The following is a 24,704-nucleotide window of genomic DNA, read 5'->3' as shown; positions in this document are numbered from 1 at the left end:
TTCTGTTTGTTTGCTGGTTTGCTTGGTTTGCCAGTTTGCTTTGTTGTTTTCTTGTTCATTTGCATACAAAATTCTCAGTATATCTATTGCTTGGGGACTTTTGTTTGGTTTATTTCTTAATTGCTCCAAAATGTTTCTTTTCGTGAGTGATATCAACAGTGCAGTAAGAGAATTAAAAAAAGTTTTACTTCTTTTAATCAGGAAATTACATATTGTCACTCTGATCCTTCTACAGTTTTCAAAACCTCTCTCAATGGTAGCTGCAAATCAGCATAAATATAAATCTGGATTCCATGATTATCTCTTTAAGGTTATAAGAAATTAGCTCAAGTTCATGTAGCATTAATAAATGGTAGTGCTAGAGAGAAGTAGGAGGCTTGTTTAATGTGCTTTTCCCCCTCCAAGAATAGATAGAACATGGAGATTTGAGATATGAATTCTCATTTGCTCTTTTCAATGTGCATTTTTATTCTCTATTAAGATTTCTTAAACCTTGGTAAAAATCCTAGTGGATTCAAGCTCATTTAGTTTTTAAATAGAAGTTGCATGTTCAGTAAACTTGTATTCCTGCATTAAGAGTAGCTTTCTAATACCTTAAAGTATGCCTAGTAATTTCTTACATTAGTTCCGCCTTAAATCCAAAGTACACACACCATTGAAAGTGAAAGTTTTAAGAATTATTATCCTCCTGCCAGCCTCTCCATAGTTACATTTCTACATGTCCCTCTTTTTCTTCTCAAATATTAAATTTGAGAGAGAAATTCTACCTAACTTTAGATAGAATTTGTCTCTTCACTTTCTTCCTATCCATCCACATATTTGATTATAGTGTCTTCAAACCATCTAGACACAATTGGATCTTCTATGAGCCCTCACATCAACGTTGACAGAGTTGGAAGGTCCTCACACTTTGGCACAGTCATGGATTCACCCTCGGTCCTGCTCCTTAACCTCCACTTCACAACTTCACCAGGACCATCCACCACAGACTCATTAGAACGAACTGGATTTGTTGATTATGCCATTTACTCAGTCATCTCAGGAAGTCAAGAACTCCCAGGTTAACCTTTCTCTCCTAGAATCCCATCTCCCCATGGCTCTGTGTACAAGGAGGGATCTTCCACCCCATCACCCACTCCCTACTTTCCTTCCCTATGTTACTTTTCTTTGTAACATATGTCACCCTCTGACATTCTGTGTTTATCTTCCCACCCCACCCTCTACTGGAATGTGAGCTCCAATAGTGCCGGGATGTCTGTCTGTTTTGTTCCCTGCTCTATCACCAATGCCTAGTATAGTTCCAGACATATTGCAAGTGCTACATAAATATTTGTTAGATAAAGGCATAAATGAATGAATGTATGAAATATACAGAAGAAATACTCTGGAGGGGTTTTTTTGCACAGATTTAAAATTAGCATATTTTTTTTCTTTTAAGCTATTATTTTAAATTGAGAAGACATTTTCATCTTGTTTTCCTTGTTAGGGTCTTTAGTGCTATTATTTGCCCCATTATGAGGTTGTTTTCTAGTTGTCAGTTCCTTGTTACTGTGTCATTTACATTTTGGAATTTTCTTTAGACAGCTCTGACAACTGTAAAAAGACATGGTGGAATCTACCTTGTCTGAAACCATATGAATATCCTCTATTGGGTCACAGGTGAGAGACTGGAAGTGAAACCTGAAGGGAACTTTGAAGATCTGCATAAATGAACTACCACCCTCTTATACTGATCTAATAGTTGGACCTGATAGTGTACATTTTAGAACCAAAAAGAATTTCCTAATTATAGAGACAAGGAAAGTAGTCTAGAAGGTTTTTTTTTCCAGATATCATTTATTTATATTGATATGATTCAAATATAGTAAAATTTCTAGGTTTTTAAAAAAAAAGTCTCTAAAGAGCACTTTTAAGACTAGCTACCATTTGTTTACCAATTTTTGTCTGCTAAACATTCTCCTGAAGATTTGAGATGATTATCCTCTTGTTTAAAACCTTGCAGATGCTCTTACAGTAGATATTGTTACTTCTGTTTTATGTATGAGGAAGCCATGGTCAAGAGAAGAGGTAACCAACTCACAATACAACTTCAGTAAGGATTCAGACCTGGCTTGTCTGGCTCTGAAGCCTGGACTCTTAAACAATGTGTGTGTGTGTATGTGTGTATGTGTGTATATAAATATAGGTACATTCCAATTCTATCCATGTTGCTGCAAATGAGAATATTTCATTCTTTTTTTATCACCAGGTGGAATTCCATGTGTGTGTGTGTGTGTGTGTGTGTGTGTGTGTGTGTGTGTGTACATACCATATCTTCCTTATCCGTGCATGGTCAGTGGACATTTGGACTTTTTCCATAATTTGGCTATTGTTGATAGTGAGGCTGTAAACATTGGGGAGAATGTGCTCCTTCAAATCACATTTTTGTATCCTTTGGATAACTTTTTAGTAGTGCAATTTCTGGGTCAAAAGGTAGCTCTATTTTTAATTTTTTTAGGAACCCCCCTAAAGGTGCTGTTTTCCAGAGTAGCTGTGTAAGTTTCCATTTGCACCAACAGTGGAAATTCTCCCTGTATGCCCATCCTCTCCAATTTTGTTGTTCCTGAGTTCTTAATTTTAGCCATTCTAACAGGTATGAAGTGGTATCTCAATAGTTTTGACTTGTGTTTCCCTGATGATAGTGGTATTGAGCATCTTTTCATGTGTCTCTGTTAGCCATTTGGATGTCTTCTTTGGAGAAGTGTCTATTCATGTCTTCTGCCCACTTCTTCATTGTATAATTTGTCTTTTGGGTGTTGAGTTTAGTAAGTTCTTTATAGATTTTGGGTACTAACCCTTTATCTGTCATTTGCAAATATTTTCTCCCATTCTGTCAGTGCCTTTAGTTTTGTTGATTGTTTCCTTCACTGTGCAGAAGCTTTTTATCTTAATAATAAGACTCATTTTTATCTTAATGAGTCCCCAATAGTTCATTTTTGCTTTTATTTTCTTGCCTCCAGAAACATGTCAGAAACAAGTGGCTGCAGCCTAGTCAAAGAGGTTGATGCCTGTGTTCTCCTCTAGGATTTCGATGGTTTCCTGTCTCACATTTAGGTCTTTCATCCATTTTGAATTTATTTTTGTGTATGGTGTAAGAAAGTGATTCAGTTTCATTGTTCTCGTGTCGCTGACTAGGTCTCCTAGCACCATTTGCCCAAGAGACTGTCTCTTTTTTTCCTTTGGACACTCTTTCCTGCTTTGTTGAAGATTTAGCTGGCCATATATTTGTGCGTGCATTACTGGGTTCTCTATTCCATTGATCTGTATGTTTGCTTCTATGCCAATACCATATTGTCTTGATGCTTACAGCTTTACAATATAGCTTAAAGTCCAGAGTGGTGATGCTTCTAGCTTTGGTTTTCTTTTTCAACATTACTTTGGCTATTCAGGGTCTTTTGTTGTTCCAGACAAATTTTAGGGTTGTTTTTTCTAGCTCTGTGTAGAATGCTGGTCTTATTTTGATAGGGATTGTATTGAATATGTAAGTTGCTTTGGATAGTATCTACATTTTAACAATATTTGTTCTTCCAATCTATAAACATGGAATGTTTTTCCATTTCTTTGTGTCTTCTTCAGTTTCCTTCATAAGCTTTCTATAGTTTTCAGAATACACATCTTTTACCTTTAGTTTAGGTTTACTGCTATGATCTTTTGGGTTTTGGTGTAATTCTAAATGGGATATTCCTTGATATTTCTTTCTGCTGCTTCAATTTTGGCATATAAAAAATCAGCTGATTTCTGCACATTGATTTTATATCCTGTGACTTTGCTGAATTCATGTATCAGTTCTAGCAGCTTTCTGGGAAAGTCTTTTGGGTTTTCCGTGTAGAATATCCTGTCATTTGCCAAGAATGAAGGTTTTACTTCTTTCTTGCCAATTTGGATGTCTTTTATTTCTTTCTATTGTCTAATTGCTGAGGCTAAGACTTCCAGTACTATGTTGAACAACAGTGGTGAAAGTGGACACTCCTGTCATGTTGCTGATCTTAGACAGAAAGCTCTCAGTTTTTCCTCACTGAGGATGATATTAGCTGTGGACCTTTCATGTATGGCTTTTATGATGTTAAGTTATGTTCCTTCTGTCCCTATTTTCTTGAGGGTATTAATAACAGCCATGAATTCTTAAGTAGCTGGTAACAAATCTAGGACTAGGGTCTATTTTCTTGACACACAGTTCTGTCTATGGGCCCCAACTGTGGGCCTATTAATCCCTTAAAGGGCCTCATAGTTTAAATCCTTCCTCCTTAAACTCTTCTTCATATCATACACACTTCTGTATGTTCCAAAATAAAGTCTTCTTGGGTCACAGAGGACATTCCATGTAGGAATTGCTTAGTTATGCATTTACAGCTCAACTAGATTTTAGCAGGCCATTCATCTTACATGATTACCTGCCAGAGCTTTCTGTTTCTGATGCTTTAGAGGATTCTGACAAGCCCTTGACTTTGACTTTTTTTTTTAATGTCTGTCTGTTTGTTTGTGTGTGTGTGTGTGTGTGTGTGTGTGTGTGTGTGAGAGAGAGAGAGAGAGAGAAAGAGAGAGAGCAAGCGAGAGAGCGAGCGCCTGTGTGCATGCAAGCTGGGGAGAGGCAGAGACAAAGACAGAATCCAAAGTAGTCTCTAGGCTCTGAGCTGCCAGCACAGAGCCTGATGGGGGCTGAAACTTGTGAACCATGAGACCCTGACCTGAGCTGAAATCAGATGCTTAACTGTCTGAGCCACCCAGGAGCCCCTGACTCTGACTTTTTGATTTGTTGGTTCACTTCTCTCCACAAGGCTAGCCTGAACTTAATTCTCAGCTCTGTTTTCAGTGAACAGCTTCACTGAGAAGTTTGCTTTTTCATTTTCCTTAATCCTCACTCCACTTTTGAACTCACTAATTTTCTAAAAGCTCTTAACTTTGAGACACCCTAGTGCATGAAGATCCCAAGAAATCTCACATTGTATAATTAGAAATATAACCCACTTCTTTTCTTCTAGGCTTACCCTTCTCTAACATCATATCTGCATCTCCTCAAACCATTTCAACGTCCCTGTGAGATTTCATCAATAAAATGTGATTTGGGAAGAGGAATTCCTCTTCAGGTAGTGCATGGGGAGGCCTACGAGAGTTCAGAATTTTGTTTTAGTTTCACCTCTGTTCAGTCACCTAGTCTATTAAACATGGAAACTAATGTCTCTCTTGGCCTGAGGTTCAGACCCATGACATGAGTATTGTTAGTATCACATTCTGCCACCGGAACTGACCAGCCACCCTCAGGTACCTACTCTATTACCCATTTACAAACTGGCTAATATTAATCTGTTACTCATTTAATATTTTCTTCTTTGCTTTTATATTATGGGCCACTATTTGGGGAATGATGAGAGCAATCGAAGGACAACCTGAGTGGACTACAGGGTGCCCACATATCTGGTTAAACCTTATTTCTGGGTGTGTTTTTGATGGTGTTACAGAAGTAATTTGTATTTAAATTATTGACCTGAATGAAGCAGATGGTCTTGTCTAGTATGGGTGGTCATCATCTAGTCACTGAAGACTTACATTGAACAAAAAGGTGAAAGAGTTTTAAATTTGCTCTCTGCCTGACTGCCCCGGCCACAATGTTGATATTCTCCTGTTATCAGTGCTCCTGGTTCTCAGGTCCTAATACTGAGACTAGAATCTAGGTTACCAGCCCTCCAGTTCTCCGGCTTTCAAACTATACTACTGGCCTTCCTGGGTCCCCAGCTTGCAGATGGCAAATCATGGGCATTCTTAACCTCTAAAACTGCATGAACCAATATGTTATCATAAATCTCTTTCAAGCTCTGTCTCTGTCTCCTTCTCTATGTCTTTCTAGCTATTGTATCCTATTGATTCTGTTTCCTTGGAGAACCCTGACTAATGCAGGGTGTGTATAGTCTAATACTGGGACACTCTCATCGAGAATTACTGAGCATGGGTGAAAGAGCCATATATATGCCTAGAAACTGACAAAATTCAAATCTGCCTGCAGTTTTTAGTATTCTAAAAAGAGACTGTAAAGTTCTTGAAAGAAATTTATTTTTCTTGCATTAAATAAAAACAATAGTCATCCTTAGAGATTTGTATATTGTGAGTGCTTTATAAGCAAATGATATGATGATGAAATGATAGACTTAAGCCTTGGGATGCAGTAGTTCAAAAGTACACCTGTATATGTATCTGTGTATAATGTGTGTATAGTTATGGATGCATTTTCATTTACATACCTATCTATCCAGCTATTTATAGTGCTGGGTCATGATTATCTTTGAAGGTTGGACTAAAGGACTCTATATAGGAATTTAATAGCAGAGACAATGTGGATAATTTAATGTCCATGTTATATGTGCTAATTTGACTGAAATAAAGGTTCCTTCCTACCAAATATTGATATGTCTAGAGCTTTGGGGGGTATTTATTTCTATCTATTTGTTATGTAATATTATGTTGTAGGCAGTGCAAAACTATTAGAGTAATTCCTTTGCCAAGAATTTATTATTGGTAACCTGACAGGTGCTAAAACTAAAAGAGCTTTTGAATGTAAGATTTATTCAGTGTGAAAATTCTAGGCCATGTAACATATTGGGATTGATAGCATTAAAGGGGAAAGGAGAATAACCAAGAATATTGCTATTCTAGTAATAAATGGAAATTAGCTTAAAATTGACTAAAGTTCTGACATGGCTTGTAGCAAGTGAGTAATAGGTGAGATAATTAGGAAGCTTCATTCATTTTCTTAATATTTGGATATCATTTTGTTGTTTCTTAATGTTAATCTGATGCTTAAGACCAGATTTCAAATGAGAAAGATTTTGCTTGTTTATCACCAAAGGAGCTGAGAAATAATTAGGATAAATATCCCTTGGTATTCCCATGATATTTTCATTTCAATTAATTTTCTTCACTATTAGAACTATAAGGATAAGGAATTTCACAAGAACTCTCCGAAAAGAAGTACACTATGCACACAGCCAGTGAAATCTTCTCTAAGTTAGTATTTCTGAGGAAATGAGAAGTGGATGATTTGGGTGGTTTTATCTAATGGTGAGAGGTTAAGTTAGAGATTGAGGTATATCTAGATTTGAGTCTTGCCCTTCACATTTATTAGTCATGTGGCATTTGGGCTATTTATTTCCTCCTACACTTATTTTCCTTTCCCAAGAAATGAGGCTGAATATTTCCAGTATTTAGGACCTTTTAAAGGATATGAGGTGTATTTTACTTAAAAAACTTGAGAATGAAGTAGATTGTTATTAGAAGTATTATTACTAAATTAGATTTTGATTTACTTTGCTTGTCTTTCTTGTTTCTTGCTAATACACAGTTATAAATGGTTTATTAATTTTTCTACCTTGGATCCTATTTATTTCATACATTTTAGTAATAAATGACAGTGTTTAAGGTTGAATAATGAAGCCAGTTTTATTTAATAATTAACAAATCCATCTCAAACCAACAAGCCAGCTTAAAGCGATTGAATCCAAAGAAGTAGTCACTGCAAAATCACTATATTGAATGAATATGAAATGTGGTGTTTTCTTCATTTTTAACTTGTGTGTAAGGGACATTTCATGACAAACTTGACTTCTAACTAATAGCCACCTAAATGAAGCTTGATAAATCAAGCCCTTATTTTTGTGCTTAACAGGAAATAGGATAAATGCTTTACATACGTTATCTTGTTTAATTCACAAGAAGAGCCTTGTGAGATAGAAGTAGCAAGATAAGATCTTGACATATTTATCTTCATGCTTTCATGTTTCCAGAGCTTCTATCCTCTTCCAGTGTTGTCTCGAGAAATTGTCACAGCAGAAGTACAATTACAAAGAAACAACGTATGTTTGTTTGTTTGTTTTTTAAATTCTAATTAGCTTATTGAGAAACAAAAGAGTAGGCCATAAAGAGACAGGGTACAGACCACTGAAATAAAATCCCCCAGAAAACATGTTGATCATGCTCCTTTGCCCATTTCCTTCCCTAACTTGTAGAAAATGAGTGTTGATGAACTATAATAGTGAGGAGAAACAAGTATGAAAACCCCAGAGGCTAATTTTCTCTCCCTTTTAGAATCTTCACAAAAATTGGTGTTAGTAGGTTTGAGTTAGCTCTGGGAAGCACTGGCAGATTTCAGGCGCTGATCCTAAAGGCTCTGCTTTTAAAACAAGGCTGGTTCCTCAACCAGGAGCATTTATTGTACTCTGGCACCTGTCCCTATAAACATGTAAACCATTAAAATAGTCTCTCCCCAGTCCCAGGAACTCTTTCTGTAGTATATCCATCAGAGATAAACCTCACTGAGGCATGCCTTTGTCTGAAAATGAGAACTGGAGTGATGGTCAGTACAAGGCTGCTGTTCTGCTTATAGTTTTTTTTTTCCTAATCAATTCTATTTTACATTATGCTAATGGATATCAACATTTCTGTCTCTGCCTCCTTTCCTCAACAGAAATGGATAGAAAAAGGGCTTAACTTTGGAGAAGATGATATTTGGACAGGGATCTAAAGACCTGGCGGTGTAGCTAAGTGGTAAAGAGGGAACCATACAAGACTCCTCCAGGGAGTGCTTGAAAGCCAATCTTGGGCTCAGATGCAAACCTTTGCTCTTTGAATCTTCCTCATTCTCAGGCTAGGACTTTTAAGCCACCAGTGGATCATATCTGTTTATGTGTAAGGACTTTGTTGTGCTCACATCTGAGTTGTCCAGTGTTCCCATGCCCTCCTTAACTCTTCCCATTCCAAGACCGAGCTCTCTGATGCTCTGAAAAGCAGTGATGGTATGTGGGCGGGATTAAGAAGATCCCAACATAGTTGCTTTAGTAGTGATGCACAGTAAGAAGCTCTACCCTTATTACTGCTTGCTAATTAGGTATTATAATTATTGCTCTTTAAACTATCACAGAAATTTAAGATTGGGAAGATTAAAAGTACTTTCCTATAAGCTTGTGTATAAGATCTATCAGAGCTAAGATTTAGGTTTTTATCTCTGAGATTTGAAAAATTTTATAAAGAAACTTACCTTCTTAAAAATACATAAATAATAAAACTGTTTTATAAATTAGTGATGAAGAAATGGTAAAACTAAAACTTTAGAAGGTAGTAGAGTAACCCACAATTTTCCCACAAGTTTCTATTGTATGATTGTGGATTATTGTAGATAATGGTAGCAAGTTGTCTTTTGCAATATGGATTTAATAGATGCCTAATTTATCTAAGAGCTTCCCAGATAGTCTCTGATGGACCAATAGATGAATGCAGTATAAAATTAGTATAGTATCAATAGACTAATGCAGTATTAAAATTAGTAAAGTAGTAATATATTATTAAGTTAGTTATCTAAAATTGACAGTGAACATATAATATTATGCATATGTTTACATATGACATTCCAAGGTAGAATTATTATATCAGAAATTTCTTGGTATTAGTAAAACTGAGGGAGAAGACCATCACAAGCCCTTGGAGATATATATAGAAAGATTATGATTATCAATATAAACTTAAAAAACAATTTTGTCACTGTTGAACAAACACTTTTTAAAATATCTGTAAAGCCTATGAATATCATTGATTACTACTGGCCTAAAACAGAAACCATAGAGAGGATAAAGGGAAATAAAAACAATTTTTAAGGAGAAATAAATCAACTTAGCAGATATATTCAGAATATTCCCTCCCAAAATAGCAGAATACACATTACTTATAAGTTAACATGGAACATTTTTCACAATATATCACACAGTAGACAACAAAACAAGTCTAAATAAGTTCAAAAACACTGAAGTCATATGTATCTTTTTCAACCACAAAAGTATGACACTAGGAATCAATCATAAGAAAAAAATATGGAGAATACAAATATATGGAGACTAAATAACATGCTACTAAACAATGAGTGGGTCAACCAAGAAGTCAAATAAGAAATTTTAAAATGTAGACAAATGAAAATTAAAACACAATGGTTCAAAATTTGGGGGATGCAGCAAAAGCTGTTTTAGAGGGAAGATTAGAGCAATACAAGACTACCTCAAGAAACAAACAAACAGAAATCTCAATCTAACCTTATATCTAAAAGATCTAGGAAAGAAAAGTAGGGGCACCTGGGTGGCTTAGTCAATTAGGCATTTGACTCTTGACATTGGCTCAGGTTGTGATTTCACGGTTGTGACATTGAGCCCTGCATATGTCTCTGTGCTGAACGTGGAGCCTGCTTGGGATTCTCTCTCTCCCTGTCTCTCCCTCTTCTCCAGTCGCTCACTCTCTATCTCTCAGAATAAATAAATAAACTTAAATAGAAGAACAAACAATGCCCAAGGTCAGTGAAAGGAAGGAGAAAAAAGATCAGGGCAAAATAAATGAAATAGAGACTAAAAAAACAACAGAACATACCAATGAAACCAGGAGTTGGTTCTTTGAAAAAATCAACAAAACTGATAAACCTTTACCCAGAAGGAAGAGAAGAGAAGAGAAGAGAAGAGAAGAGAAGAGAAGAGAAGAGAAGAGAAGAGAAGGAAAAAGAAAAAAAGAAAGAGAGGAAGTATCCTCTGATTGGATATATTTGCTAAGCAGACTGTTCTCCACTCTCTGCTTTGTTGAATCTCTATTTTCAGTAGAGAGAGTAGGCAGGGATGCCAGGAAAGACTCCAGCTCAGTTGTCTACAGCCTCTATCTTCCTGGTTGAAGCATATATTCCCCACAAAGATATTATAACCACTATGACACACAGTTCTACAAACATTTTCTCTGTGCACTGGGCTAATTATCTACCTCCTGCCCTTGGGGACTTGGGATTACATTTATAGAACTCTCCCTGTAATTAAAAATACTTGAGGTCAATGTAGAAATTGGGTTGCACACAACTAAAATACAAATTTCTTGTTTCTTGTCATTTTTCCAAAAGCTAGACCAATGGTTTTAGGAATTTGCAGAATAGCAGATTTTTTTTTCTCCTGTTTTTGCCAGTGTCTTCTTTGGTAACAATTTGTGTTAAATTAGTCAGCATATTCCAAGCATGATTTCTCCTCTCTAAGGAGATGAGACCATAAGAAGATGTGATTTTTGCAATAGTGAGTAAATGGATTTTAACCTAGAACTGCAAAATGAGAGATTATAAAATCAGAGCTCAGTGCACAAACCCACTGATGTTTGCTTGATGAAAGATATTGAAATGACCTGAAGTCATGGCTTTGCTTAAGTAATTCTTAGTTCATTTATTGATAGGTGATTTATATAATCATTTACTTTTAACTGTTTAAAGGGGAAAGAAAGGAGAAAGAAATAGAGGTTACAGCAGCAGAAGATGAGATAAAGTGTGGTGAGAAGTAGCAACGCAGAGGTACATGCATCATGGATGAGAAGTTTTCTGAGTCCCTTAGGTACTCCTGCTGTCTTCTAAGCCCATGGGTCTGACCTTCTACTTCTTCTGCTAGGGGTTAGCAGGAAATGTCATCACCGATTCTTCATTCCTTTGCATCTGAACACAGGAATAATCTTGTCGTGGAATAACTATAGTATATATCTAAAAAGCCCAGGTATCTCTTTAATTCATGTACATGTCTCAAAAAATTGATTATTTTTGTCCATTGAGAATCAAAAACATTAAATCAGTTGTAGGGCACTGTGATAATTGAACAAATCCTTCTTCTTCTTCTTCTTCTTCTTCTTCTTTTTTTTTTTTTTTTTTTTTACTTTGTAAGATTTATTCTCCACAAATTCTGGGATATTCTCCTAAAGGATATTGTATATGGTCTGAACTAGCAGCTAATGTATGACGCTGGTTCTCTCATAGCTGGAATGCATAGGTCTGAGGATCAAGAGCTAGAACCCAGAAAAGTACCTATAGAATTGTTGATTCCTATTCTTGCAGTTTGGTGTTCTACTAGTTTAGAGGTCACTTTAATTTTTTTTAAGTTTTTTTTTTAAGGAAGGGTAGAGAAAGAGAGCAGAAGTAGGAGAGGAGCAGAGAAGAGAGACAGAATCCCAAGCAAACTCGATGTCATTAGTGCAGAGACCAATGTGAGGTTCAAACTCATGAACTCTGAGATTATGACCTAAGCCAAGATCATGAGTTGGATGCTTAACCGACAGCACTACCCAGGTACCCCAGTTTAGAGGTCACTTTTAAAACTACCTTTAGATCAAAAGTGGAAAAACATATGTTGTTATTCCATCACTAAACAGTGATCTCTGTTGAGAACAGAGACGGTGGCATTTCAGCTTTGAGTACCCAGAATTGTGCCTGGCACACAGTAGTTGTTCAATATTTAGTGAAAGAATGGATGCGGCTCTAAACATAACTTTGTTCTGTTCATAATTTAAATCATCCTCAGATGATCTGGAGTTAATATTTAGCTTACAATTCTGAGCATCTTATCTTGCTTTGCATCTGTTATACAGTTTCACAGCATAACTAATGTGTCGCCACATTGTATCACAGTGTCGCCAATATCATGCCCACATCAACTCCGTGTTGATACCTGGAAACTGGTCTAGAAGCTGAATCTGCCAAGAAAACTGATGTGCATATGTTTGCCGCCTTATTTTATCATAACCTCCAAAAATATACATTGAGAAATTCTTGCTGAGTAAATATTAACAAGTAGTCTCTCATTTGAAATAAATTAAAGTGAAAAACATGACAACAAAAATATACATATAGTAAGAAGCTGGAAAATATTTTTGTGGGAGAGATTAAAGAGTTGCCATATTTCAAGTTTACCACCCTCAAGCAGCTGTCATCATGGATAGGAAAATGCTAGTTACAATGAATCATTTTTAATATGTATTAAACCTTGTATTTCTAGCCTATAATATACACTTGAGAGTAATTTACTTTCTTTAGGAAGTTCCAATAATTCTTTCAATTCATCATTTAGTGCAATAAAACAATAACTTATTAAGTGGTAGCTTATTCAATATATTCAAATTTTCTGGTATTTTATTACTAGTAGTGTTTTTAGCAGCAAATGCTAATTTTTAGTAAAAACTCTGTCATTCCAAATGATATAAATACCTTAGTTATTTTCAAATGCATTCTTTAATTTATAGAATTGTCATTGAATTTTGAACTACATATTTAAGGCTGCTTGGGAGCAGTATTTAAAATTCAGATATGTTGGTTTAAAACAGGTTATGGATGAAATACTTTTCATATTTTCCTATAGCTGGGGAATTTAGTGTTGTTTAAGTAGCTACTGTTATTGTTATGCATTTTGGTAAATGTTTTAATTGTACTTGTGCCTGAAGAAAGCATCCTAGGGTATACTCTTAGGGGAAAAAAAACAACAAAAAACTAAGTAAGAGTAAAATTATAGAAACATTTCTAATAACATGCTTATATTACAGAAGTTTTCCACTAGTAATTTAGTAGAAACTCACTTTAAAGAGCAATAGTAGTATGTTTGGTCTAATAAGATAAAATTATTTCAGTAGAGGGGCACAAAACCCATACTACAGCAAAGATAGGGAGCAAGGGTGGTAGAAGAGAGGTAACAGAGGCAGGATGGAGCTGCAGAGTTGAGTGGGGTCTACTTGGATGAGTAGGTAAGGACGCTGACTCAGCTCAAGATGGACAAACAGAGCATCAACCAGGTTGTGAGAGGAGATAGCACAATTGCCTTAGGGCATTCATCTTACTTTATTGTCTCAAGTTGTCACTTGGGTCTTTTATATCCCTTTTACCTTCCTTATATCTCTTCTACCTATCCCTCTTACCTACCTTTGCTCTATAGACCCCTGCTAACTTTGAAAGTTTTTCTGTGTGCACACCTTAGTTTATTACTTCATTCAATACAGGTGTACTGAGTGCATATGACATGTCAGACATTAAGAAATATTTCAGAGGTACAATTATAGAAAAGAAGCATTTTCATCCTTCAGGAAATTACAGTTCAAAGGAAAACAAATGCATAAATAGATCATGATAGTGTAATGTTAACATAGCCATAATGGAAAATGATTAATTTAAACAGAAGCTAACCCTTAGTGAGCACATACTATATACTTACTGCTGTGCCAATTATACATATCATTTCTTCTTTAACCCTCAGAGGAATGGGATAATTTATGCTATTATCTATCATGCCTACTATGAAGTTATAAACTAAAACTAAAAGAAAGAAAACAAAACTGAACTCACCAAGTAATTGAAAAAGTGTGATTTATCAAAGTGTGGTTACACTCAGTCATCATTTAAATTACCACAAGTTCTTAAAATGCAGATTCCAGGGTTCCCAACACCAGAACTACTGAACTCACATTTCTGAAGAAGGGTCTGGGGAGTATAACTCTTCTTGTACAAATTTTCTTTCTTAAATGAGACAATTTTTGGCTAAAGTACAAATTTTGTTAGAAAATTTAAGCTGTGTATGTGTATCTAAAGAGAAATTTAAAACCACCTAAATTAGATGGTCATGTGTATTATCTAATAAATAAAAGAGGGTTCCTTAGAGGTTCTATTTATGCCTCTAAAATATAATTTAAAACTGAATATAAAGGAAAATAGAAATAGACTAAACCTGATTAATTTCATTATTTAACAATGTACCTTGAATTTTACCTTCTCTCAGTTATTAGGTTATCATTTCAGATTCAGACTTTGCATTTGCACTCTTTCCTGATAATGACCCTTTCAGTATATTCTTGGTTTATACATGCCGTTTTCAATTAAACATTTCCATCTTCCATTAAATGTATTTTCCAGTGAAGGATGAGTGGAAAATCTAATTGAATTCTCTTTCCAGCTATTCTCTTTCATACTATGTTCATGTATGTAAATGTGTATGCAGGTAGTTTTTGCATCAAACTTTGTTTTCTCCAAAAGCCTTAAAGCAACTTAATGGTTATGAAGTAACACAGGTAAAATAAACAAAATTTTGGTAATAAAAATGAGATCATTCATTTCCCAATTGAAAATGAGATAGCTTTGAGGAAAACCAATGAAAATTTTAAAAAATGATGTCTCCATCCATTCTTCTAGTATTTTTTTAATGAACTTCAGGCAGATTTATTTCAAATAGCCTGACATGCACTTATTTTTTTCTGTTTTTGCAATATTTGCTAGACTTACTAGTTCTGTAAAAAACTGTGTTTATACAATCATAAGTTTTTTTTCTATTAAATGATTTCCCTTTTTTTGGCTAATTAAAAAACATTTTGAATGTAATTAACGTGCAATGTTACATTAGTTTCAGGTGTACAACATAGTGATTAGACAAGTTTACATATTCTATGCCCACAAGTGTAACTGCCCTCCGTCATCATACAACGCAGTCATTGAGTATCTATTCCTTATGCTGTGTCTCTTATTCCCATGACTTATTCCTTTTATAACTAGAACCTGTATTTCCCACACCTCTTCACTCAATTTACTCATCACTCTATTGGCCATCCCTCTTGCAACTTTGTATTTATAGATTTAATTCTGTATTTTTTAATTTATTCATTTGTCTTTTTGATTCCACATATGAGTGAAATCATATGATATTTGTCCTCCATCTGCCTTATTTCACTTAACATAATACCCTGTAGATCCATTCATGTCATCAGTGGCACAATTTCATCTTTTTTTTTATGGCTTTGTAAGATTCCATGGTATATATCTACCACATATTCCATATCCGTTTGTTCATCAGTAGAATCTTAGGTTGCTTCTATATCTTGGCTATTATAGATAATGCTGCAAGAAACAGGGTTTTGTATATCCCATCAAATAGGTGTTTTCATTCTCTTTGGGTAACTGCCCAGTGTGGAATTATTGGATCATATGGTATTTCTAATTTTTTGAAGCACTTCTATACCATTTTCCACAGTGTCTGTACCAATTTACATTCCTACCAACAATGGATAAGGGTTCCTTTTCCCTCTCCTTGCCAACACATGTTATTTCTTGTCTTTTTTATTTTAGCCATTCTGACAGATGTAAGGTAATATCTCATTGTGGTTTTAATTTTCATTTCCTGATGGATTAGTGATGTTGAGCATCTTTTCATGTGTCTCTTTGCCATCTGTATGTCTTCTTTGGAAAATGTCTGGGTAAGGTTTTAGAGTTGTAGGTAAAAGAGCAAATAACTACTTAATTTAATAGCTGGTTTCACATATATATTATGACAACGTATTAATTTGGAAAATTCACTAACTTTTTGTGAAACAACTTAATTCAGACTCTTCTGGTGCATCTCTGTCTTAAACATCTTCATTGTAGTAGTGACACTTCTTGAGTCATCTAATATAATTTTCCAGGGCAAAGTCTCTTTGTTTTCTTCTAACATGTTTAAGATATCGTGTTTTAGATACACTTGCAATGACTTCCTTGGCAATTTTATCTCAACAAGTTTCTTTTCTCATAACATTGAAAGGGCCAGTTATTTTATTAAAACTATAGTAATAAATACATTAAATATATTTTAAATATATAATAAATATATTAAATAAATAAATATCTACATTAACCATTTACTGTAAAATTTAAGTGACTGTTACAGGGTTTGATAAAATTGCATTTATTACTTACAATTGTGTGGTCATCAAACAAGAAATCGACACTATTGAGATTTTTATTTTCAGGTTTATTGATTTGATCAATTGACATCTATATTCACCCAAAATATTGCATAGAGGTTTTTGAAATTAATAACATGTCCTCCACCTGAAAGATTCTATGCCTCAAACAAAGTATGAGAGACTAACTAGGAATTATTATTGCTCCTCTTGTCTCTTAAAAGCATTAAAATATTACATCCTATCCTTTTAGTTGGTCTTGCCCAACATTTGAAAGATAACAATTTCCTTTTCAGGCAGCATCTGTGTGTGTAATCTTTGGGCCCATTTTGATTGATAAGATAATTAGCCATAAAATTTTTTTTAAAAAAGGAAACAAGATAAAAAGAAATCAGGTTAAGCTGTTTATATCAGAATAAAGGAAATACAGAACACCCTTTGTGCTCCCATATCGCTTTCAATAGATTATTAGGATACTTGCTATATTGTAATTGTTTTAATATTATAAACTGTAAGATAAAAAGATTTCAAGTATGAACAAAAACAGAAAGCAAACCATTGATCATCTCTAGCCTTATAAAATCTTAATATTTTGGTGACTATATTTGCTTCTGGTTTATTCTTCTAAGGAACAAAACACAGCTATAGTGAAATCACCATGTAAACTTCACAAGTCACATCCCGCTTCATGTCCTGAAATAACACCCGGGTTTGCTGCTGTTTTTATGCGTGTTATAACTTTCCTGTGCTTTTACTACATATATACTCCATGAAAAATATATTTATTTATATATATAATTTATATATATGTCCAAGGAACTGTTAAAACTTTATTAAATATATAGAAACCTTAATAGTATTTTTATGTCTTTATAAAAATATAAATATATTTTATGTATTTAATATATAAATTTTTATGTCTTTACTTTTATGTCATTTTACTTTACTTTTACTTTTTATGTCATCACTTTTATAGTAATGTATATCAATTATTTCTCAGTAAAGGTAGAAAATTAATTGTTTTGTGTTCATTTTTGAGAGAGAAAGAGTACGAGCATGAGTAGGGAAGGGGCAGAGAGACGGAAGTAGATAGAGGATCAGAAGTCACCCCACACTGACAACAGAGAGCCCAATGTGAGGCTGGAACCCATGAACCATGAGGTCATGATGGGAGCTAAAGTTGGACACAATCAGTAGAGCCACTCAGGTGCCCCGATATATTGTAGCATTTCAACTGGCATGCAAATTAGATTTTGTGAGAAAACTGGACAAATTATTTACAATTTATATGAAATTATAAATTTCCAAATATAATTGTGAAAAGTGTGCCAATGAACAATAAGTGAAGGAGGCATACTTTAACAGATAAATATGACAAAAAACTAGAAGGTCACTATACTCAAATCAAGACAACATTTGTTTAGAATTAGAGGTTCCAGAAAAGAGAATTCAGAAATAGATGCCTTAATATGCAAAATGTTTAAGTGACAAGGCTGGCATTTCAACTCACAATAAAATAGATTGTCATAAAGTGTTAGCACAACGGTCTAGGTATCTGAAAATAAAGCTCGGTAAAAAATAAAATAAAATAAAATAAAATAAAATAAAATAAATACCTAAATTCTATAAAAGCATATAGATGTGATACAGAGGTAAGGGAAAAAATTTTTAACCAAGACTGAAATTATAGACTCTACATGGGAAAGGAAGTACACATTTGATATCATCTTTATGAAGCCACACATAGCACTTAACAATGTGCCAAGCACTAGTCTGAGTACTTTCCCAGGATGACTTAATTTTCTTAACAACTATATGAGGTAGTTGTTATTATCATCTCTGTTTTTACAGATAGGAGAATTAAGGTATAGGTCACACAGCTAGGAACTTTTGTAGCAAAAGAAATCATTAGTAAGTTAATAGGCTAATAATAGATTTGGGGGAAATAGTTCACAACACACACGACAAAGAGAGGGTTATTATCTGTGCAATACAAAGAGCTTGAACCAATTGTTAAACAAAAAAATGTGAGAGGAAGTGAGTAGCCTAATCGGACATAAAGGATGTAAAACAATGCATAGAATAACACATCCAAATAGTCAACAAATATTAGCAGAGATACTTGAACTTACTGGTAATTAGGGAGTTGCCAATTAAAGCAACAATGAGGTATCAATTATACCTATACAGGTACTAAAAATTAATAGGAACCATAACACCAGTTGTCTTTACCTGTTACTGTTTTGAAAAATTTTTTTTAAATTGTTTTGTGGGTTTTATTTATTTTGGAGAGACAGAGACAGTGCGAGCAGGGAGGGTCAGAGAGAGAGAAAGGGAGATACAGAATCTGAAGCAGGCTCCAGGCTCTGAGCTAGCTGTCAGCACAGAGCCTGGCGCAGGGCTCAAACCCACCAACCTTGAGATCATGACCTGAGACAAAGCCGGTCGCTTTAACCGACTGAGTCACCCAGGTGCCCAAAACATTTTTTTCTTAAAGTTGAATTTTCCAGAAGTCAGATCCCATATTTATTTACCATTAATAAATTTCTACATAAAGCTATAAATGGATACAATATTTCAATAAAAAAACATTAGGCAAGAATATCTAGTTTATGTTGACATAGATTTGAGTCTACTACCTGACAAATCAGTACAGGTAGTAACTCTGTAACTCTTTATAGTATCTTTCCTTAGTGAGTGTATAACTCTGCTAGGTGCTATCCAAGCACTTTCTAAGCACTTTCTTACTTGATCTTCCCCATAAACGTTTTAGCTGTACTGGTACAGCTCCCATATTACTTATGATAAATATGAGGTTAGAGCTATGGGGGAAGTTGCCCTATGTGTCTCACAAGTAAATGGCAACCACCGGATTTGAACCCTACTTCATCTAACTTTTAGATCCCCGTTAACTTCTTTCATGAAACAAACTGTCAAAGATGAATGTACTTTTTTTAAACACCGCACACCTATACAATCCAGATTTTTTTTCTATTACTAGTAAAGTTTTGATCATATGTTTGCTGCCAAAAAATATACTCGAATGAGAAAATCCACTGTCTTTAAAATAGGCATTTCTACAGTTTCTGTTATCAATAATAAACAATGCTTCGTGTCCTTAGGGAGAATTCAAGATTTTATAAGGAAAATGAACAGGATAAATGGCTATGGCAATTTCTATATTTAGTAGGACTAAAGTAGATTTTTAAAGGTAACTAGGATTGACACAGTCTTGAGATTAACTAGATACAAGTCAGAAAGAATGTTATAATTATACATTCCGTTTGATTTGCCAGAATATAGTATCTTGGGTGATCATTGCAGTTTTGAAAAGTGTGAATTTCCAAGCAGTTCAAAAGTTAATCTGGGCTAGACCATGTGCTTGAATAAAACTTTCCTTAGGTTAATGAAAAGACACATAATAGCAAAGTGAATCAAGTGTTACAAGGGCAAGAGTGAGCAGGAGGGTGGAACTGGAAGGCGCCTGTGCAGATAATTGTTTGAGAGAGACATGTTTATTAGTTGTTTTTAAAAATGCAGATCAAGTAACACTTTCAAGCTGTCTCCAATAAAAGTGAAACTCAATAAAAATACATTTTAATTTTCAAAAGGCTGTGTGTTAAATAAATGCAGAAGTCACAAAGAAGAGCCCCAGGCAAACTGTGAAAGTTACAGCTGTAGAAATTAATTTACATGAAAGCACCGTTGTGCCTCCTTTTGAAATGGCTTTCTACTAGAAAACATTACACCGCCCACGTGTTCCTAAAGGAAGTCAAGGATTCAGACATGAGGCTCTGACAGCTGCAGTCATTTATGTTTCAAACTCCTGGTCATGCAATGGCATGCCTGTTAAATAGGAGGTGAGATGGTAAAACGGGGAAAAATACACATAAACACAAAGTTGATGAAAGAAACAGCCAGAAGGCCTTTAACACCGTTTCACAACACGAACCTACTGTTCAGATGTCCTTGTATTTTAAGTCAGAATGTCAATGGAAATTATTTTCATGCCATTAAATTCACAAAATAAATACTCCCTTTGGTGTAGCCACCTCACCTAATAAGCCCAAACAAAGAGAATTTTAAAGTTTTAATTAATTACAGAAAAGACTAATGTTAAGATATGTTTGCAAAACACTCTGATGCTAAAATAGGAGTAGGTCAGGGCCAAGTCTTTTAATTCCTTAAAAAGCTATTAATTGAAGTCTACTATATTTAGTGCTGTGGTGAATACCAAAGTTCAGAAAATTGTAGACCAAACTTTCCAATTGTTTTTGCCTTTTTTCTTTTACTTTGATATAACATGGCATTATCTCAAAGGAATTAGTTCCTTAGCTAAGGTCTGACAACCATACAATTCTCCATAGAGAGAACTTTTTTTTAGGGTAGCAGCTTAACCTGGGAAGTCCTAGGCTTACCTTGTAATGAGCTTTTCAGGTCCAAAGAGTCATAACTCTGTAGCTTAGGAATATTTTTCTCAGGAGCATCTTTAAAAAGTTCTTACATCACATTATTTTTATTCTCTAGAGACTCATTTAGTGCTAGATTCAGTTCTGGTTTGTTTTATTTTTGTTCATTTGTTTATTTTATGACTCTCTTAAAAACCCTGGTGGTATTGACACACAATACACATTAAAATATATAGAGATAGGCATACACACACATACATATATAGATATACATAAACACATATAATTTTTATACCTATCTATGTTTAAAGATATTCAAATGTTTATATTATAAGACTGAGATTCTAGGACTTTGTATATATGAGATATTTTTTTGTCTCAGTCATGAGTAAACGCTTGGATGAATATAGTGCATTTTTAAAAAAATTATATTTTTCTTCCTTTTATTGTCTGTATTTCTTAATAGTGTAGTTTAAACCTAAGTGGTCTACACTGCCTCCTTTTCTTGTTGCACCAAATCTGCTTTATCTTTCAGCCTTTCATGGAGTGTGCTGTACTGATCATCACAAATGATACCTCAGTAGTAAATCCCCTCTCTTTTTTTCAAGCATCATTATCCATGTACTTCTGTGGTTCTGATCTCCAGTTCTGTATCTTCATCTTTTTTCATAATCATGCCCCTTTGGATAATCAGTTATGACCCCAAACTCAATTGTTGCAATGCAGATATTCTTACCTCTCAAAAATCCTTTTCTCAATTAATCATATAAACACTTTAATCACCCAGGATTAAAATCTGAATTATTCCATTTCCCCTCCACCATAACCATTTCAAATCCTTTACCAAAGCCAATCATTTAAAAAAAACCCAAAACATCCATTGAGATCATTTCTTCTAGAGTGTCATGGGGGCTTGGTCAGTGAATGTCCAGCTCTTGATTTCTGCCCAGGTCATGATCTCATGGTTTGTGAGATGGAGCTTCACATCAGGCTCTGTACTGACAACATGGAGTCTGCTTGGGATCTCTCTCTCTCTCTCTCTCTCTCTCTCTCTCTCTCTCTCTTTCAATAAATAAACTAAAATAAAAAGAGCATTTCTTTCTTCTTTTCCATTTGTTCCACATAGGGATGACACACAGGTCAGACTCTAATCACTTCAGGTATAGAGTTTGAAATAGTCTCAAGCTAGTTTGCTTCATATGTAGTTTCTCTCTCCCTAATACTCATTCTTATATGACTAATCATAAAATATCCTCCAGCATAATTTATTTTGCAAAAAACTCGCTATGGTTTCTCATTTCATAGGAAATAATGCAGCCAAAATTTCCTTAGTTGGGCACACAAAATTCTCTAAAGTCTGAGTTCAATCTACTCTTTAAATTAATCTTTCAGCTCTTTCCTTTTCCCTGGAAAGTCTAGTCTATTCTTTCACTTCAAAATTTCTTAGACACTATATTTTTTAACTCATTTCTTATGCTCTTTTCCAGACCAAGGTTTTGAATGTATTTGAAGTTGATTCACTTTTAAGGTACAATCTAATTTCATATTGTTATTGTTAAGTTTTTTCTAAACATTTTACGTCATGATGAAATCTATATAATCTGACATGCTATTGCATTAGTGACTACTCCATGCTGAAATGTTTTGAGTGTGATTTTAGCATCATATATGTGTATGTATTGCTTCGTTGGTAATTTAAACATTACCCTTATTATTTACATTGTTTATATATGATTAGCATATACTTTAACCTCAAATCAGTTGTGAGCTCTTTGAGGAAAGTACTGTATACACCTCTTATGCTCATTAGAATAGATCCTAGCATATAGCTGATGCTCATTTTATCCGGGCTAATGAGTAGATGCTTTAAAATGCACAAAACATGGAAACCATATGCCAACAGACAGTAGAGTTAGTAAATTTGAAAGAAAAATGATTCACTGAGTGGCTCTTTAAGAAATGCAAGAATATATAAGAAAAAATTTTCCTGAATTTTTATCAATATAAACCTTAATCTTTTTTAACACAAATCAAAGCCTTTTATTTATTTTTGAGACAGAGCATGAGAGGGGGAGGGGCTGAGAGACAGGGAGACACAGATTCCAAAGCAAGCCCCAGGCACTGAGCTCTCAGCACAGAGCCTGATGTGGGGCTCGAACCTATGAACCATAAGATCAAGACCTGAACCAAAGTCGGACACAACCAACTGAGCCATCCAGGCACCCCAAACCTTATAGTAAATAATTCTATAGCAGAAAGCTTAGTTGTTGTTTTTTATATTAACTAATTCTAGCAAGAGGAAAAATTCCTGATTCCTTCCTGTATATTTGAAAATAAATTAGGTAAATTTTTTTACATGCATAAAATATACCTTTATTCTAGGCATAAAGAAAACTGACTTAAACATGAGATTGATGATTCTTGTCAATGGGAACACAACTCTTTAGAGAGTTTAATGATCTGTTAAAGAGAATTGCCATTATCACTTGAACTTGTCTCCAGAATAACTCTGAAATCCCTATATACATGGACATACCTGTGATGTGCATATACTACAAAAATTTATAATTAGAAGAAAAACTCACATATCGGTAGCCCATTATTAGTAACATTGAAGAATTTATATTCCCATCAGTGGGAATAATAACAATTTTTCAGGGGTCTGAGTAAGTTTGATGAAGTGAACTCTGTCAAGTCACCCATGAGTAAGGATACCATGCTTTGAATTTCATTCTTCTGTGTGTGTCACTGACACCTACAGATATAAGATGCAACACATTTCTAAGGCTTCCCACTCCATGGCACAGCATATAATGTGGTTTCAATAAATGTATTTTATTAAATAAGATTCTTGCGCCACCTGCGTGGCTCAGTCAGTTAAGCATCCTGCTTGGGCTCAGGTCATGATCTCGTGGTTCATGGGTTTGAAACCCACATTTGGCTCTGTGATGACACTGTGGAGCCTGCTTGAGACTCTCTCTCCCCCTCTGTCTCTGCCCCTGTCCCACTCACTCCCACTTTCTCTCAAAGTAAATAAACTTAAGAAAAGATTCTTAAATGAGTGCTGCATCCACTTTTATCCATCTTTTCCTGCTGCATTACTCAGAGATCTAACCAATACAGAACATTTTCTAAAAAAATACTCGGAGGACCTCTTTAACTGAGGGCTGTAAGACCAGAACAAAATGAAATTTTGATTAAAAGAATGAAATGTTATATATACATAAAATTGTTATTATATATAATTATAGCAACATATAGTATATGTTATGTCATACATATTATGTCATAAAATAATACAGAACATAATATAATGTAATGTAATATAGTAGAATGTATTATAACATAATATATACATGTATATATAGCTCCTAAATGACATATAGCAGAAAGATATATAAACTTCAAATGCCTTCACACTAATGAACTCTTTAAATGTTTTAAAAAGCAGTATTTATTATGATGTGGTTCATATTTGTCTTCTGTTTTGTGGCAATTCGTGCATAAAATGTAATATTCTGGCATTCTCTCTCTCATACACACACACGCACACACACACATATACACACCCAATCAAAAACTTCTGTATTGCCGACAATCCTTTTTTTATGCACTTATTCATTCTGAGTTCTAAAACTTTATCAAGCTTTGGCATATAGTGCTTTCTTATTTCCACTAAATAGCAAAATTCTGGCCCTCTGCTTGGCTCAATGTTATTCAAGGAAGATTTGTTTTTAAACTTGGACAAATCTGAAG

The 24,704-nt window shown here is 34.5% G+C and overlaps 1 long non-coding RNA gene across 1 annotated transcript in view; it reads left to right on the top strand.

Moving 5' to 3' along the window:
- Positions 1-24,704, top strand: part of LOC115305636 — a 130,624-nt gene that overhangs the window by 90,834 nt on the left and 15,086 nt on the right. The window contains exon 2 of the long non-coding RNA XR_003914906.1: positions 22,436-22,476. This is a non-coding gene — a long non-coding RNA (uncharacterized LOC115305636). The remainder of the gene's footprint in view (positions 1-22,435; positions 22,477-24,704) is intronic.

This window comes from Suricata suricatta, chromosome 2, assembly GCF_006229205.1.
Source record: "Suricata suricatta isolate VVHF042 chromosome 2, meerkat_22Aug2017_6uvM2_HiC, whole genome shotgun sequence".
In the NCBI taxonomy this organism is placed as follows: domain Eukaryota; kingdom Metazoa; phylum Chordata; class Mammalia; order Carnivora; family Herpestidae; genus Suricata; species Suricata suricatta.
Note: the sequence above shows the minus strand (reverse complement) of the source record. Positions and strands in the feature narration are given on the sequence as shown.